The 13,888-nt window shown below is 40.5% G+C and overlaps 1 protein-coding gene across 10 annotated transcripts in view; it reads left to right on the top strand.

The window, feature by feature from the left end:
- The window catches only part of pde1a (phosphodiesterase 1A, calmodulin-dependent), a 571,352-nt gene that overhangs the window by 390,956 nt on the left and 166,508 nt on the right, over positions 1–13,888 (top strand). The gene's annotated exons all lie outside the window — the stretch shown is intronic.

Below are 13,888 nucleotides of genomic sequence, written 5' to 3'. Positions count from 1 at the left end.
CTCGTCTTTAGTCATTAGGATACATTAAGACAACTGTGTGAAAAATATTATTAATTTTTACTCAACCTGTAATGACTCACTGAGTAAAAATAATTAACCATGGATGTTGCTGACATCTCTCTGGCATTTCCTGTCAGGCAGATTCAGCACAAAGGGTTGTCCACCATCCTGGTCTGCAGGAAATATCCAGACCCTGATATATAATTACTTAAATCAACAAGATTCTAACATAACTCTTCCTCGTTCTTGGTTTAACTAGATTCCAGTTAGGCCAGATATTTTGGAATAGTGACAACTCAGACCTTCCTCCAGAATAGCCTGTGAACCAGGTTAATAATTTATCCTAGAACCATTTATAACTGCAATTTTTATTAGCTACCTTGTTGTCATGCAGTTAAATATATGCTACATTTCCAAAGATGTCATCAAAATGAAGAATTGTGGAGCAAATTGACAGAAGTGTGGACTTTATTTGCATTGAAGCTGAGGTAACTCAATGGGCCATTTTTGGCCTACTCCAGTTCCTACTTCCTATGTTCCTAATTAAATGATGATCTGATGGACACCTTCAGGATGGGAATTGGTAGAACATAGAGCATTACAGCACAGGAACAGGCCCTTCCACAAATTATGCTCTGACAACCTATGTAAATATACTCCACAACAATCTAATATTTCCCTAACTCTCTGTGCATAAACCTTACTTCTGTGTGCATGCCAAAAGTCTTTTGAATGTCTCTATTATACCAGCCTACATCACCACCCCTGGTAAGGCATTCCAGGCACCTATTACTCCCTGTGTAAAATATTTTACTTCTGGTAACTCCTCCTAATCTTTCCTCGCCTTAAACAGATGTCCTCTGGTATTTGCTATTGTCACCCTGGGAAAAAGGTGTTGGTTGTCCACCCTATCCGTACCCTTTATAATCGTATACAGCTTTATTAAGTCACCACTCCTCCTTCCTTGCTCTGAAGAGAAAAACCCTAGCTTTGTCAATCTTGCTTCATAAGACATGTTTTCCAATCTAGGCAACATCCTGGTAAATCTTCTCTGCTCCCTGTTTAAAGCATCTGCATTCCTTCCTGTAATAAGGTGAACAGAACTGAATGCAAGACCCTAAGTCTGGTCTAACCAAAGTTCTGTAGAGCTACAATATTATCTCAAGGCTCTTGAACTCAATTCCCCCAACTAATGAAGGCAAGCACACCATACTTCTTCTCAACCACCCTATCAATAGGCACAGCAACCTTGGGGAATCTATGGACCTGGACCCTACTCTCTCTCTGTTCCTCCACACTGTTAAGAATCCTGTCATTAACCACGTAGTCTGCCTTCCAAGTTCAATCTTTCAAAGTGCATCACTTCACTTTTATCCAGATTGAACTCCATCTGCTATTTTTCTGTCCAACTTTGCATTCTCTCTACATCCTGTTGCAACTGACAACAACCTTCTACGATATCGACAACACCTCCACCCTTTTGTATCATCTGCAAACTTACTGACCCACCCCTTCAGTTCTTCATCCAAGTTATTTCTAAAAATCACCAAAGAGGAAGAATCCCAAAACAGATCCCTACGCAACACCACTCGCCACTAACCTCCAGGCAGAATAGGTTTTATCTTCTCCTACCCTCTGAGCCAATTCCGAAAATAATAGTCCGATCAAAGGAAACTGTACTGGAAGTTTTCACTAGTTATCAAGACAAGAAAAAATAATTTTGAAACAATCCCCAGAAGTATTTGCAGGAAAGTCACAAAATAACCCTAAGAAAAGGGCAAGTACAATTTCAACAATAACAATCCACAAAAGTTCTGGAAGAACTCAGCAGTTAAATATAAGATTTATTGGCAGAGAACATACATCACAACACCTACAATCCTGACATTCCTTTTTTTCCTGTAGGTGAGGCAAAATTCCCTCATATTGGCGGTGCAAAAAAAAAGACTCAACGTACACATGTAAACAAAAAAAGAAATGTAAGCAAACTGTGCAATACAGAGAGAGGAAAAAATAATCAATAAAGTGCAATTAAATGAGTACCTGATTGAGATTGATGGTGTGGATCCTTGATGATGGCTGCTGCTCTCTGACGGCAGCATTCTCAGTGGTGGGGAGGGTTTTACCCCCGATATCCTGGGCTGTGTCCACTACATTTTTCAGGGCTTTTCGCTCAGGGGTATTGATGTCCCCACACCAGACCATGATGCAACCAGTCAGTACACTTTCCACCACACATCTGTAGAAATTTGCCAGGATTTCTGATGCCATGCCAAACCTCCGCAAACTATTGAGGAAGTAGAGGCACTGACGTGCTTTCTTCACAATGCTGTTGGTGTGTTGGGTCCAGGAAAGATCCTCCGGGATATTGACTCCCAAGAACTTATATTTCATCATCCTCTAACCTCTGATCCCCCAATGATCTCTGAATTGTACACCTCTGGATTTCCTTTCTTGAAGTCAAAATTCAGATCCTTAGTTTTTGGTAACATTGAGTTTGAGGTTTGCTTTTGGTGCAGGATTCAGCCAAATTTTCAATCTCCATCCTCTATGTTGATTCATCAACCCATTTTATTCAACCCATTACCATGGTATCGTCAGCAAATTTGTAGATGGTGCTATTGTCGTGCTGAGTTACACAGTCATAGTTGTAAAATGAGTCGAGCAGGGGGCTAAGAACACAGCCCTGTGGTGCCCTGGTACTGATGGAGACTATGAAGGAGATGTTCTTACCAATCCTCACTGATTGTGCACAGTGGGATATTCAGTCCCTGGTCTTGAAGTTTGCTGATCAATTTGGAGGGGATGCTGATGTTAAATGTCAAACTATAGTCAATAAAGAGCACCCTGATGTATGCATCTTTGCTGTCCAGGTTTTGTGTGGAGCCAGTGAGTTGGCATCTGCTGTAGACCTGTTGCTACGATTGGCAAATTGGAATGGATCCATGTTACCGCTCAGACAAGAGCTGATATGCTTGAACAGCAGCCTTTCAAACCACTTTATCACTCGTCAATCGTCAGGCAGCATCCATAGAAAGTGACGGGCAGTCGACATTTTGGGCGTGAGCTATTTGCCATTTTGTACAAGCAAAGTGCATGAAATTAAATTTGATCTTGGGGTTATAAAGAAATTTTGTGGATAAAATGTTTCTACGCTGTAATATCCTGAGATTCTAATCAAATGAATGTTTTGATTGATATCTAGTCTTTTGTAAAATATACAAATGTGTGTGAGTTTGTTGTCAACTTTTTATTTTACCTTCTGGCAAATAGATCTTAACCTCATTTGAGAAACATTTCCTTTGGCAATTAAAACAAGGTATCTTTCATTCCTGTAGCCCCTTTCAAGTGATCCAAAGCACTTTAGAGCCACTGTAGAGTCACTGTTAACATTTACAAAGTGCCACAAACAATTTATGCCAAACAAAATCCCTCAAACAGCAGTGTGATCGTGAACAAAGTAATGTTTTTATTTTGTAATTTGCTTGAGGGATAAGCATTGGCTAAGACACTATAAAACCCCTGCTCCCCACCCCCACCCTCCCTTCACCTGCTGACAATCATCTTCTTATTCTTCCAGACAACGTGAAGGAACCTTTTACCTTCTCTCAAGAGGTCATGTTGAGTTATGGTTTAATATCTCATCCATATGAAATGGAAGCAGGAGCAAATGATCCAACCACTTGTGCTCACCCTGCCATTCAACAAAACCTTGGCTAGCCCTCCACATCATGATTCTAGTTTCGAAGGAAGGCAGTGGCTCAGCATCCACTACCTTCTTGAGAATTCAAAGATTGACCACCCATTAAGTGAGGACGTTGCTCTTCATTCCAATCCAAAGGGTCCTGGTCCTATGGTCCCAAGAACTAAACTCAACTGGAGAAACATTCTCTCCACATCCCACCCTTGTTAAAACTTTAAAAGATAGAGGCGTAATCTTCTTTGTCTTTTATCTGACCGACCAGTCAATCTGGTGAACTTTCTCTCCATTCCCTCAGTAACAAATGTTTCTTCTTTTGGGGAAGGAGACCAAAATTGGATACACAATTCCAGATCTGGCCGTATGACAACATATATTATAGGGCAGCAATCCTTCGCACTGCTGGAAGTGTAAGCTGAAATTCTGACATGGAAGGCAGCACAATAGCAGAGATGGGAGATGTCTGGTAACACCAGAGAAACAGGTTGAACCCTGACTTTTGGCCCTTTCAAACTGTCATGTAAAATGGGGTTAATCGGGATGCTATCTGTGTGCAATTTGCACAATCTTCCAATGACTGCAGGGCGTTTGGCCCAAGGGCTATTGTTTCCTCCCACATCCCAAAGATACGCAGGTCAGTACGTTAATCAAACATTGTAAATTGTCCCTGTTATGTAATGGAATAAACAAGTGCTGAAGAAACTCAGCAGTTCATGCAGAATCCAGAAGAACTAAAGTGCAACCAATATTTCGGACCTGAGCATACGTTACCACAGTAACGGCAAGCTGGATAAAAGGAGTGTATTTTGTGTTTTATGGAAAGTGGGATAAATGAGATCGACTATAATTCAATTCAGTGGTTTCTGTACATTCTGCACCAAGTTGCTAGTTAATATTAACAAAACAGCAATTCTTAGCGTCTGAAACAAGGGTGTTATTGCAGAATTGTGGGGGCAGAATATTTTTAATGTATATGGTAAATAAACAGAAAATCGTGATCTGGCACCAGAAAGCTACAAGAATATTTCTGGTTGGCTTTTCCTGAAAAATAATTTTTTTTAAATCAAAGTTTTGTTTGACAATTAGCTGAGCCTGTGGTCATCATTATTGGAGCTGTTGCTTTGAGTCTTGCCCTAATTGGATCCAAATAATCAATATTGATCGCGCATCACCATTCTCTGCTTCATAACATTGAATGATACTTTGTTCAAGGGATATAATGTATTGATATTTATTCAGTGAAAGACTAAACAGACTTTGAATTTCTCTCTGATTTGGTGTCACTATACCTTTTCTGGAATGTATCAGATTTATTTTTGACATACTTTGGTAATGTTCTGGAAAACTGAGTTGAAGTACATCTTGTTTTTTGAAATTAACTCCACAACGGCACTGATTTCTCCACAGTAGTTCTTGTAGTGGACTCTGCCTGGAACTTTGTGAGATTCTGTTTACCACCACTGAAGTGTTCTAAAATGTGTATGGAAAACACTTTGAAACCTCACTGGCAGCCGCATTTCTGTTCTATTCCAAAATGGAAACTTATAAAATGGCAAATTAATCTTGATCCAAATTAGATAAAACTAAACTAACATGAGATCAAGTTCAACTTTATTTATTATCTGATTGCACAAGTACAACCCAATGAAACAGTGTTCTCCAGTCCTCGGTGTAACACACTGCAAACATACACATAGAGAAACAATGCATATCCTTATATTCTTCTTTGGCTTGGCTTCGCGGACGAAGATTTATGGAGGGGGTAAAAAGTCCACGTCAGCTGCAGGCTCGTTTGTGGCTGACCAGTCCGATGCGGGACAGGCAGACACGATTGCAGCGGTTGCAAGGGAAAATTGGTTGGTTGGGGTTGGGTGTTGGGTTTTTCCTCCTTTGCCTTTTGTCAGTGAGGTGGGCTCTGCGGTCTTCTTCAAAGGAGGCTGCTGCCCGCCAAACTGTGAGGCGCCAAGATGCACGGTTTGAGGTGTTATCAGCCCACTGGCGGTGGTCAATGTGGCAGGCACCAAGAGATTTCTTTAGGCAGTCCTTGTACCTTTTCTTTGGTGCACCTCTGTCACGGTGGCCAGTGGAGAGCTCGCCATATAATACGATCTTGGGAAGGCGATGGTCCTCCATTCTGGAGACGTGACCCATCCAGCGCAGCTGGATCTTCAGCAGTGTGGACTCGATGCTGTCGGCCTCTGCCATCTCGAGTACTTCGACGTTAGGGGTGTAAGCACTCCAATGGATGTTGAGGATGGAGTGGAGACAACGCTGGTGGAAGCGTTCTAGGAGCCGTAGGTGGTGCCGGTAGAGGACCCATGATTCGGAGCTGAACAGGAGTGTGGGTATGACAACGGCTCTGTATACGCTTATCTTTGTGAGGTTTTTCAGTTGGTTGTTTTTCCAGACTCTTTTGTGTAGTCTTCCAAAGGCGCTATTTGCCTTGGCGAGTCTGTTGTCTATCTCATTGTCGATCCTTGCATCCGATGAAATGGTGCAGCCGAGATAGGTAAACTGGTTGACCGTTTTGAGTTTTGTGTGCCCGATGGAGATGTGGGGGGGCTGGTAGTCATGGTGGGGATGCTTATATACAAACATTAAAATAAATGCATATTACTGTTAAATAAATAGTTGAGCCGCAGAGGGCTTGGTAGGAGTAGTTTGTCAGCCGTTCAGCAGTCTCACTGCCCACAGGAAGAACCTGTTTCTCAGTCTGATTGTTCTAATTCTGATACTCCTGCATCTCTTTCCCGATAGGAGTAGCTGAAAGATGCTGTGTGTGTGGGTTTAAAGGGGTCCTCACTGATTTTGCAAGCCATCTTTAGCTAAAAATCCCAGTTTAGATAAACTAAAGGCTCCACTGATAACTGAAATGGTAACTGCACAATATGTGGTGTTTGAGTTCTAAATTGATCATTGATCCATGCTGATGTTCTCTGATACCAACTGTGGCAATTGTCCTTGGAGTCGGAAGTGGAAAGGTCAAAGCTAAAGAGGAAAAGATGATGACTTTTTTTGTGTATATGCATGAACAGTAGATGAGAATAGATCCCACAACTCAATAGTTTATTAATGTTTGCAAAAGTGAAAATTGACTGACCAAGGACTTTACTCCTTGCAGAACTATGTCCCCAGGAGTCAATATTGTTCAGTAGAGGTGTGGACTAAAGGCAATATTTGCGAGAACATCATGGGAAGCTGGTTTCCAATATAAAGTGCAATTAAATATTCACTGAAAGCTTATGGCTGATCTGAATAAACTGGCACCTTAACATTGTTGCTTGACTCTTGTACTTCATCGCCACACCAAGACTCAGCCATCTCACTCTCAGCGAACCACTCTTCTCTGCTTCTCATAAGTGGTTTTCACCCCACTTATCATTACTTATCTTGTGTTTTAAAATAGTTTAGATTTTAATCAAATGGCTTAGCACTGAAATGATATTCAAATCCTCTATTACCCAGCATGCGCATTTACCTGCAATAATATCAATTGGTGCAAGGAATTTGTGAAAAGTTATATACCACATGTGGATGTGGGCATATGTGTACCGCCCTCACTCAACCAGTTCTGGCAGGCCTAGCAACTTAATTTGAAGCCGGGAGACAAGGATGATTCCTCCATCCCCACTACATCCATGTCATGGCTGGCTCAGTTTGTGCTTCACGTGTTAAAAAAAACGACATATCTGAAAAACTATCACCATGCAGTCCTGTATTCTATGCCAAAATCAAACAACAGAACCTGTGATCATTTGATCCCCGAAGCTTAGAATGATTTTAATCGATTGATCCTATTCTTTGAAAGTCAGCATCTTTCCCAATCAGGATGCAGCCACTTCACCTCAGCCAATACTAGCAGGATTCCAGGCCTTGTCCAGGAAATAAACACTCAGTGGTCGACTACATAGTTGAAACAAAATACCCAAAAAAACTGTCCCTGGTGCAAGTTCAAAAAAAAAGTTTTTTGAACTTTTGAACTTCATATGACCTTAAAGGTTAAGGCAAGTCAGTGCTAGTAAATACTTGTATAATCAACAGTAATGCAAGTCAGTACAAGCTGGTCAAAAACATGTTTGAACTTCATATGATCTTAAAGGTTAAATTCAATGTGGTCATGACATTCAGCATCAAATGTTACCCCTGCTGAACCTCCTTGGATATTTCTGGAGAACAGCCAAACAAAAAGACTTTCATGAACAAATATATATTAGACGAAGGTCACCAGCTTCTAGTGAACAGTGAGACTAGTTCTACCTGTCTGCCTCTCTGGGCTCACTACAACAGCAGTTACTTTCCACTTGCTGCCGATAAACAAACTGGTCCAGAATTTATTGGTGGAGATAAGAGAAAGGTTCACAATGTCCTTATTCGTGCATGGAAACAGAAGCAGCTTTTAATCGTGAAGGGAAACCCCAGAAGTTCTAATTAGCCACAAATTGCAGAATTAATTCAGCTTTTCAAAACCAGATAAACATCTTAATTTCAGAAATATGCTGGATGTAAAGCAACGATGTGAATTAATTGATCGCTGCTGAAGATTCACGTCGGTAGGACACTGTTAATGGAGTGATATATGGCCCCAATGTGAAAATCAACACTGGAGGCCTTAAAAGGGAACATTTTAAACTGTGGGTGATAAATGATTTCTGGAGGTTTACAAAATCTCAAATTGTAATTATTTCTCTCATTTTTCCTCTTACTTTTGTCTTTTGTTTGATTTACTGATTATGCGCATTCATGCCAGAACTCCAGGTGGAGAGCACCAGTTGGTTGGAAGTCAGACCGCAGTCCCAGTGTGACCTCCTCTTCTGAATTCTACAGCGACATACACACAGCTGCTCAAGTTTCTAAGTGGTTTGATTGAGAGATGCAACTCCCATCCTAGTTGCTTGGCAGATGTGACTTTTGGAAAAAGTCAAAATGCAAAAAGAGTATTTAAAATATTACAAAATGCGCTGCAAGCCTACAGGGCCCTCCATAATGTTTGGGACAAAGTCCCTTGCTTTCCTTTGTTTTCCCCTGGCTCCACAGTTTTAAATTTGTAATCGAACAATTCACATGTAATTGAAGTGTACATTCCAGATTTTATTCAAGGTTATTTGATGACATTTTGGTTTGACCCTGTAGAAATTACTGCACTTTCTACACATAGTCCCCTCATTTCAGGGCCCCATCGTATTTGGGACAATTGGCTTCACAGGTGTTTGTGAGGACTCAGATATGTTTAATTGCTTCATTGGTGCAGGTATAAGAGAACTAGGCTTTTGATCACCTTTGAAGTCTGCAGATTTTATTGTTCCACATGAGGACCAGGGTTTGTGCCCAATGAAAGTCAAAGAAGCCGTTATGAGGCTGAAAAACAGGAATAAAACAGTAAGAGAGATCGCCAAAACTTTAGGATGACCAAAATCAACAGTTTGGAACATCATTTTAAGAAGAAAGAGCATTTTGGTGAGCTAGTAATTGCAAAGCGACTGGTTGGCTGAGGAAGACCTCCAATGCTGTTGACAGAAGAATTCTTATCATAATGAAGAAAAATCCCCAAGTACCTGTCTGACAGATCAATGATTACTGTCTGCAGATGAGTACTTGAACCGAAATACAGCGGCTGCACTGCAAGATGCAAACCATGACAAAGGTGGTTGGATCTTGGCAGTTCCTTTACGCCTCCACACTTTGCTCTTGCCATCACTCTGGTGCAGGTTAATGTTGGTCTCATCTGTCCACAAGACCTTATTCCAAGATTCTGCAGACTCTTTTAAAGACTTCTTGGCAAACTGTAATCTGACGATCCTTTCTGCGGCTAACTACTTGTTTGCATCTTGCAGTGTCGCCTCTGTATTTCTGTTCATTAATTCTTCTGCAGACAATTGTCATTGGACACATCGACACCCACCTCATGAAGAGCGTGTCTGATCTGTCGGACATAAGTTTGATGAATTTTCTTCATTATAATGAAACTTCTTCTGTCATCAGCCGTCGAGGTCTTCCTTCTCCTACCAGTCCCTTTGCGATTACTGAGCTCACCAGTATGCTCTTTCTTCTTGTGATGGTCCAAACTGTTGATTTCAGTAATCTTAGGGTATGGCTGATGCCTTTTACTGTTTGATTCTTGTTTTTCAGCCTCATAACGGCTTCTTTAACTTTCATTTGCACAACTCTGGTCCTCCTGTTGAACAATAGAAACTACAGAATCCAAAGGTGATTAAAAGCATAGACTCAAGCCCAGCTCTTTTATACCTGCACCAATGAAGCGATTAACCATACCTGAGTACTCACAAACAGCTCTGAAGCCAGATGTCCCAAATAGTGGCCTGAAATGTGGGGACTATGTATAAAAAGTGCTGTAATTTCTTCAATGGTCAAACCAAATGCATACAAATAACCTTGAATAAAATCTGGAATGTGCACTTTAATTTCATGTGAATTGTTCGATTACAAATTTAAAATCTATGGAGCACAAGGGGCAAATAAAGGAAACCAAGGGACTTTGTCCCAAACATTATGGAGGGCATTGTACATGTAGGGCACTTCCTTTAATATCTCTGGAACCTATTGTACATTGACACAATGGAAGCTAAGTGCAAGTTAATTGCTTAGCTTTCCAAATTACACCATGCAGTCTGTTTTCAACACAAAATGCTACGAATTGGCAAATGCTTCCAATGCTAGTTAACATTCCAAGTGGAACATAGAAGAGAGATAGAGGTGCCTGAGATGGACTGAGAGAATAAATGTCCAGCTGTAACTAGAAGGCATTGCCTCAAAATAAAGTGTTGGCTATTTCAGACAAGGAGGAGAGTTATTTTCAGACTGTGTAATTCTTGACCTCAGCAGGCTATAGATGCTTGGCCTTCGAACGTAATCTAAGGTGAATTTGTTAGAGAGTAGGACATAAAGGTAATCAGAAGATGTAGGAACGTCAGTCAAGTGAAGAAGACACAGAACCAGTCATATTCTCTCCAAATCACACATTCATCTCTTTCATTGGTAAAAGTATTGGGCAATGAAGATCTGGCAATTTGTGCACATGTAGTTGTGCAACTCGCTCCGTGTTGCACTAACATGAACTTCTGCAATTTATTTTGTTGGAATGACAATATTTAGGAGTTGTATCTCATCCTTGTTTGCATGCCAGCGCTCGTCAGCCGTTGAATGGTAACACAGCAAATGGAAGGGCCCTGGGGAGTGTTGAAGGACAAAGAGATCTTTGGATATATGTACATAATTCCCTGAAATTGATGACAAAGGAAGACAGAATGATGAAGAAGGTGATTTTGTCATTTGCTTTCATAGGTCATTGCAATGTGTACAGGAATAAGGTTACATTTGGAAAACAGTGATCACTTTTGGTCTCCTTACAACAGGAAAGATACCACTAAACTGGAAGGATGAAAAAAGGATTTGCAATGATGTTACTGGGGATGGAGGATTTAAGTTATAAGAAAAGGCTGGTTATGGTGGATCTTTTCTACCAGGAACAGAAAAATTAGAAGGGGGTGGATAAGGTGAATGGTTACAGTCTTTTTTCCAGGCAAGACAGCTTAGATTTAAGGTAACTGTAAAATTATATAAAAGGGTCCATGGGAAAACCTTTTAGCATAGAGGGTGGTGAGTACCAAAGACATTTGGACATATACATGAATAAGGCAGGGTTGGAAGGAAATGAAATAAGCACAGGCGAGTGGGACTTGCACAGACCCCCAACTTGGTCATCATAGGGTGTTTGGCCAAGTGGCCTGTTTCCACACTGTACAGCTCTCTGAATCTGTTAGCAAAGTGGCTGTTATCCTTTTAAATTCTCCAAAAGCTGGTAAGATCTTTTAATAAACTTCCTATTGAAATGGTGAGATTTCATTTCATATAATTTCTTACATTGGTAATGCCTGTCTACATGAAGCTTTCCAAAGCAGAAAGGAAAAATACTTGGCTGATTTGATTCATTCTCTCTAAAATTATGAAGATATTTGATTAAAATGTCAAAGGCAGATTGGAGCAAAATCTTAATTACATTTGATTCATCAAGGTTCAAGTTTACATTTATTGTCATTGGTACAGTGGAAAGGGTTTTTAGTCTCCGATCCAGCAAGTCTATCCATGCAGCAGTAATATAAAATGCACTACAGAGAGAAGGGTTAGAGTGAGAGTTCAAATGGACCAATGCCCACATCTAATGCAAATAAATGGAAGATTTTATTTCAAGGATTTTTTAGTTCTGAAGATCAAATAGTAATGGTAATTGTTTGAACCAGTATATTTTGGCTTGGTTTTGCTCAGTCCTGATCAAATGTAAACTATAAGAATAGATTAATAGTTGCTAAAAGAAATGATAAGATTCATAGAAAAAATATGAAACATTGTACCCAGCTGGGTGCTAAAGCTGAACTTAGTATTAATGGTAAAACGCAAAACTCTGCAAACACCATGGTTGAAGTGAAAACACAATGCTGGTTTAACTCAGTAGGTCAAACGGTGTCCTTTATATCAATTAGACCTACAGCAGTGTAACAGGCCAATACACGTCCACGCCGCCCAAATTACACCCCATTGACCTGCACACCTGGTATGTTTTTAAAGGGCTGGGAGGAAACCGGAGCTCCCAGAGAAAACCCACACAGACACGGGGAGAATGTACAAACTTCCTACCGACACGCATTGAATTTGAACCCAGGCCCAGTTCCAATCGCTGGCGCTGTAAAGGCGCTGTGCTAAACGCTATGCCAACTGTGCCGCCCCGTAGCAAAGATAAAAATACAATACTGACATTTCGGGCTTGACTCCTTCATCAAGGTAATTAATGGTCCAGACATATTTATAACAGTGTTTCTCAACTACCTACGTCACATAAAGCCTAGAAGTTCCAGCAATTTATTGGGAGCTCCTGTTGACTCATTTAAATGGTGAAACAGGCATCCTGTGATCACTGCCCACCAATGGGGAAATCCATGCCCCTGTTTTATGCTCCCAACAGCACCAATAACCTTGCTTTCGTGGCCCTCCCCCACCATGGCTTTGCCCAACCCTATCTGCAAGGTATCATGAATATTTTCATTATTCTCCAGTCTGTAGCCTGCTTTTCTTAATTTGAGGTACCATTTGTGACTCTTCCTTCGGTCATTAATTATTACATTCTGAATCGTTTGACCTAAGCCATTCCACAACTATATTCTGGCCACCTTAATATTACTGAGAGTAAATATTTATTATTGCTATAGTGAAGGTTTTTTTTAAATAAAGTTAATCAAATTTCAAGATACAGAAGCTGCCAGGCCATAGCTATGATCAATTTAAAGAGGAAACCCCATCAAATATGTAATTGGCGTTATTACCATTTTGTTTGAGAAGAAAGTTAAATTGGTAGAGACTGTGGTGGGCTGAGGTAACAGCGAGCAAGCACAAAACTCAAAAGACTGTACAACAGGCTTTATTCAGGTAAAAGTCTGAACACCAGTTCATGCTTCGGTGCTGGCTCAAGAAGGGCCGGCTCAGGTCTATAGTCAGGTCAGCTGATTGACAGCCAGCCAGGTGGAGTCAGCCCTTAGGTGGTCTTCTTGCAGGTACAGAGATCGCCCCCTGCGCTAGGCTGGTAGTCATATCACCGCAGAAGTAAAAATGAAAGTTTGCAGACACTGGTTGGAGAAACTTAGCCGGTCAAACAGTGTCCTTTACATAGCAAAGATAAAGGACCATAACCAGCGTTTTGGGCTTGAGCCCTTCATCAATGGATAAATTATAAATGCTGAAAATGAAGGAAATGCTCCAGTGTGAAATAGAGGAAAACATTTCAGGTTAACTCAAAGATATTTTGGGAAGGCTTTTCCTTCGACATGAAATATTAACTTGCTAAGCATTTCTTGTAGTTGCTGTTGGGATTTCAGATTTACAATATTTATGTTTATACTTTTTGAGCATTTAGAAATCCCTGGATAATCAAGGAAAAGTCAATTAGACCAATTTAATAGACGTGACCAATGCGATAAACTTCTTCAATCAATATGACTTTTCAGGCTGTATTTAATAAATCTATTCTAAGAGGTGCATGGGTGTCCTTAATTTGGGAAAGGATTAGTAATGGTGTCATTCTGGCATTTTATTGAATAGTGAAGCAGGCTTGAAGGAACAAATGATTTGTTCCAGCTCCTAATTAATGCTCATTGGTTCTAATTTAGTTCTTGATATGAAGCC

The sequence above is a fragment of the Narcine bancroftii genome, chromosome 4 (assembly GCF_036971445.1).
Source record: "Narcine bancroftii isolate sNarBan1 chromosome 4, sNarBan1.hap1, whole genome shotgun sequence".
Lineage (NCBI taxonomy): Eukaryota > Metazoa > Chordata > Chondrichthyes > Torpediniformes > Narcinidae > Narcine > Narcine bancroftii.
Note: the sequence above shows the minus strand (reverse complement) of the source record. Positions and strands in the feature narration are given on the sequence as shown.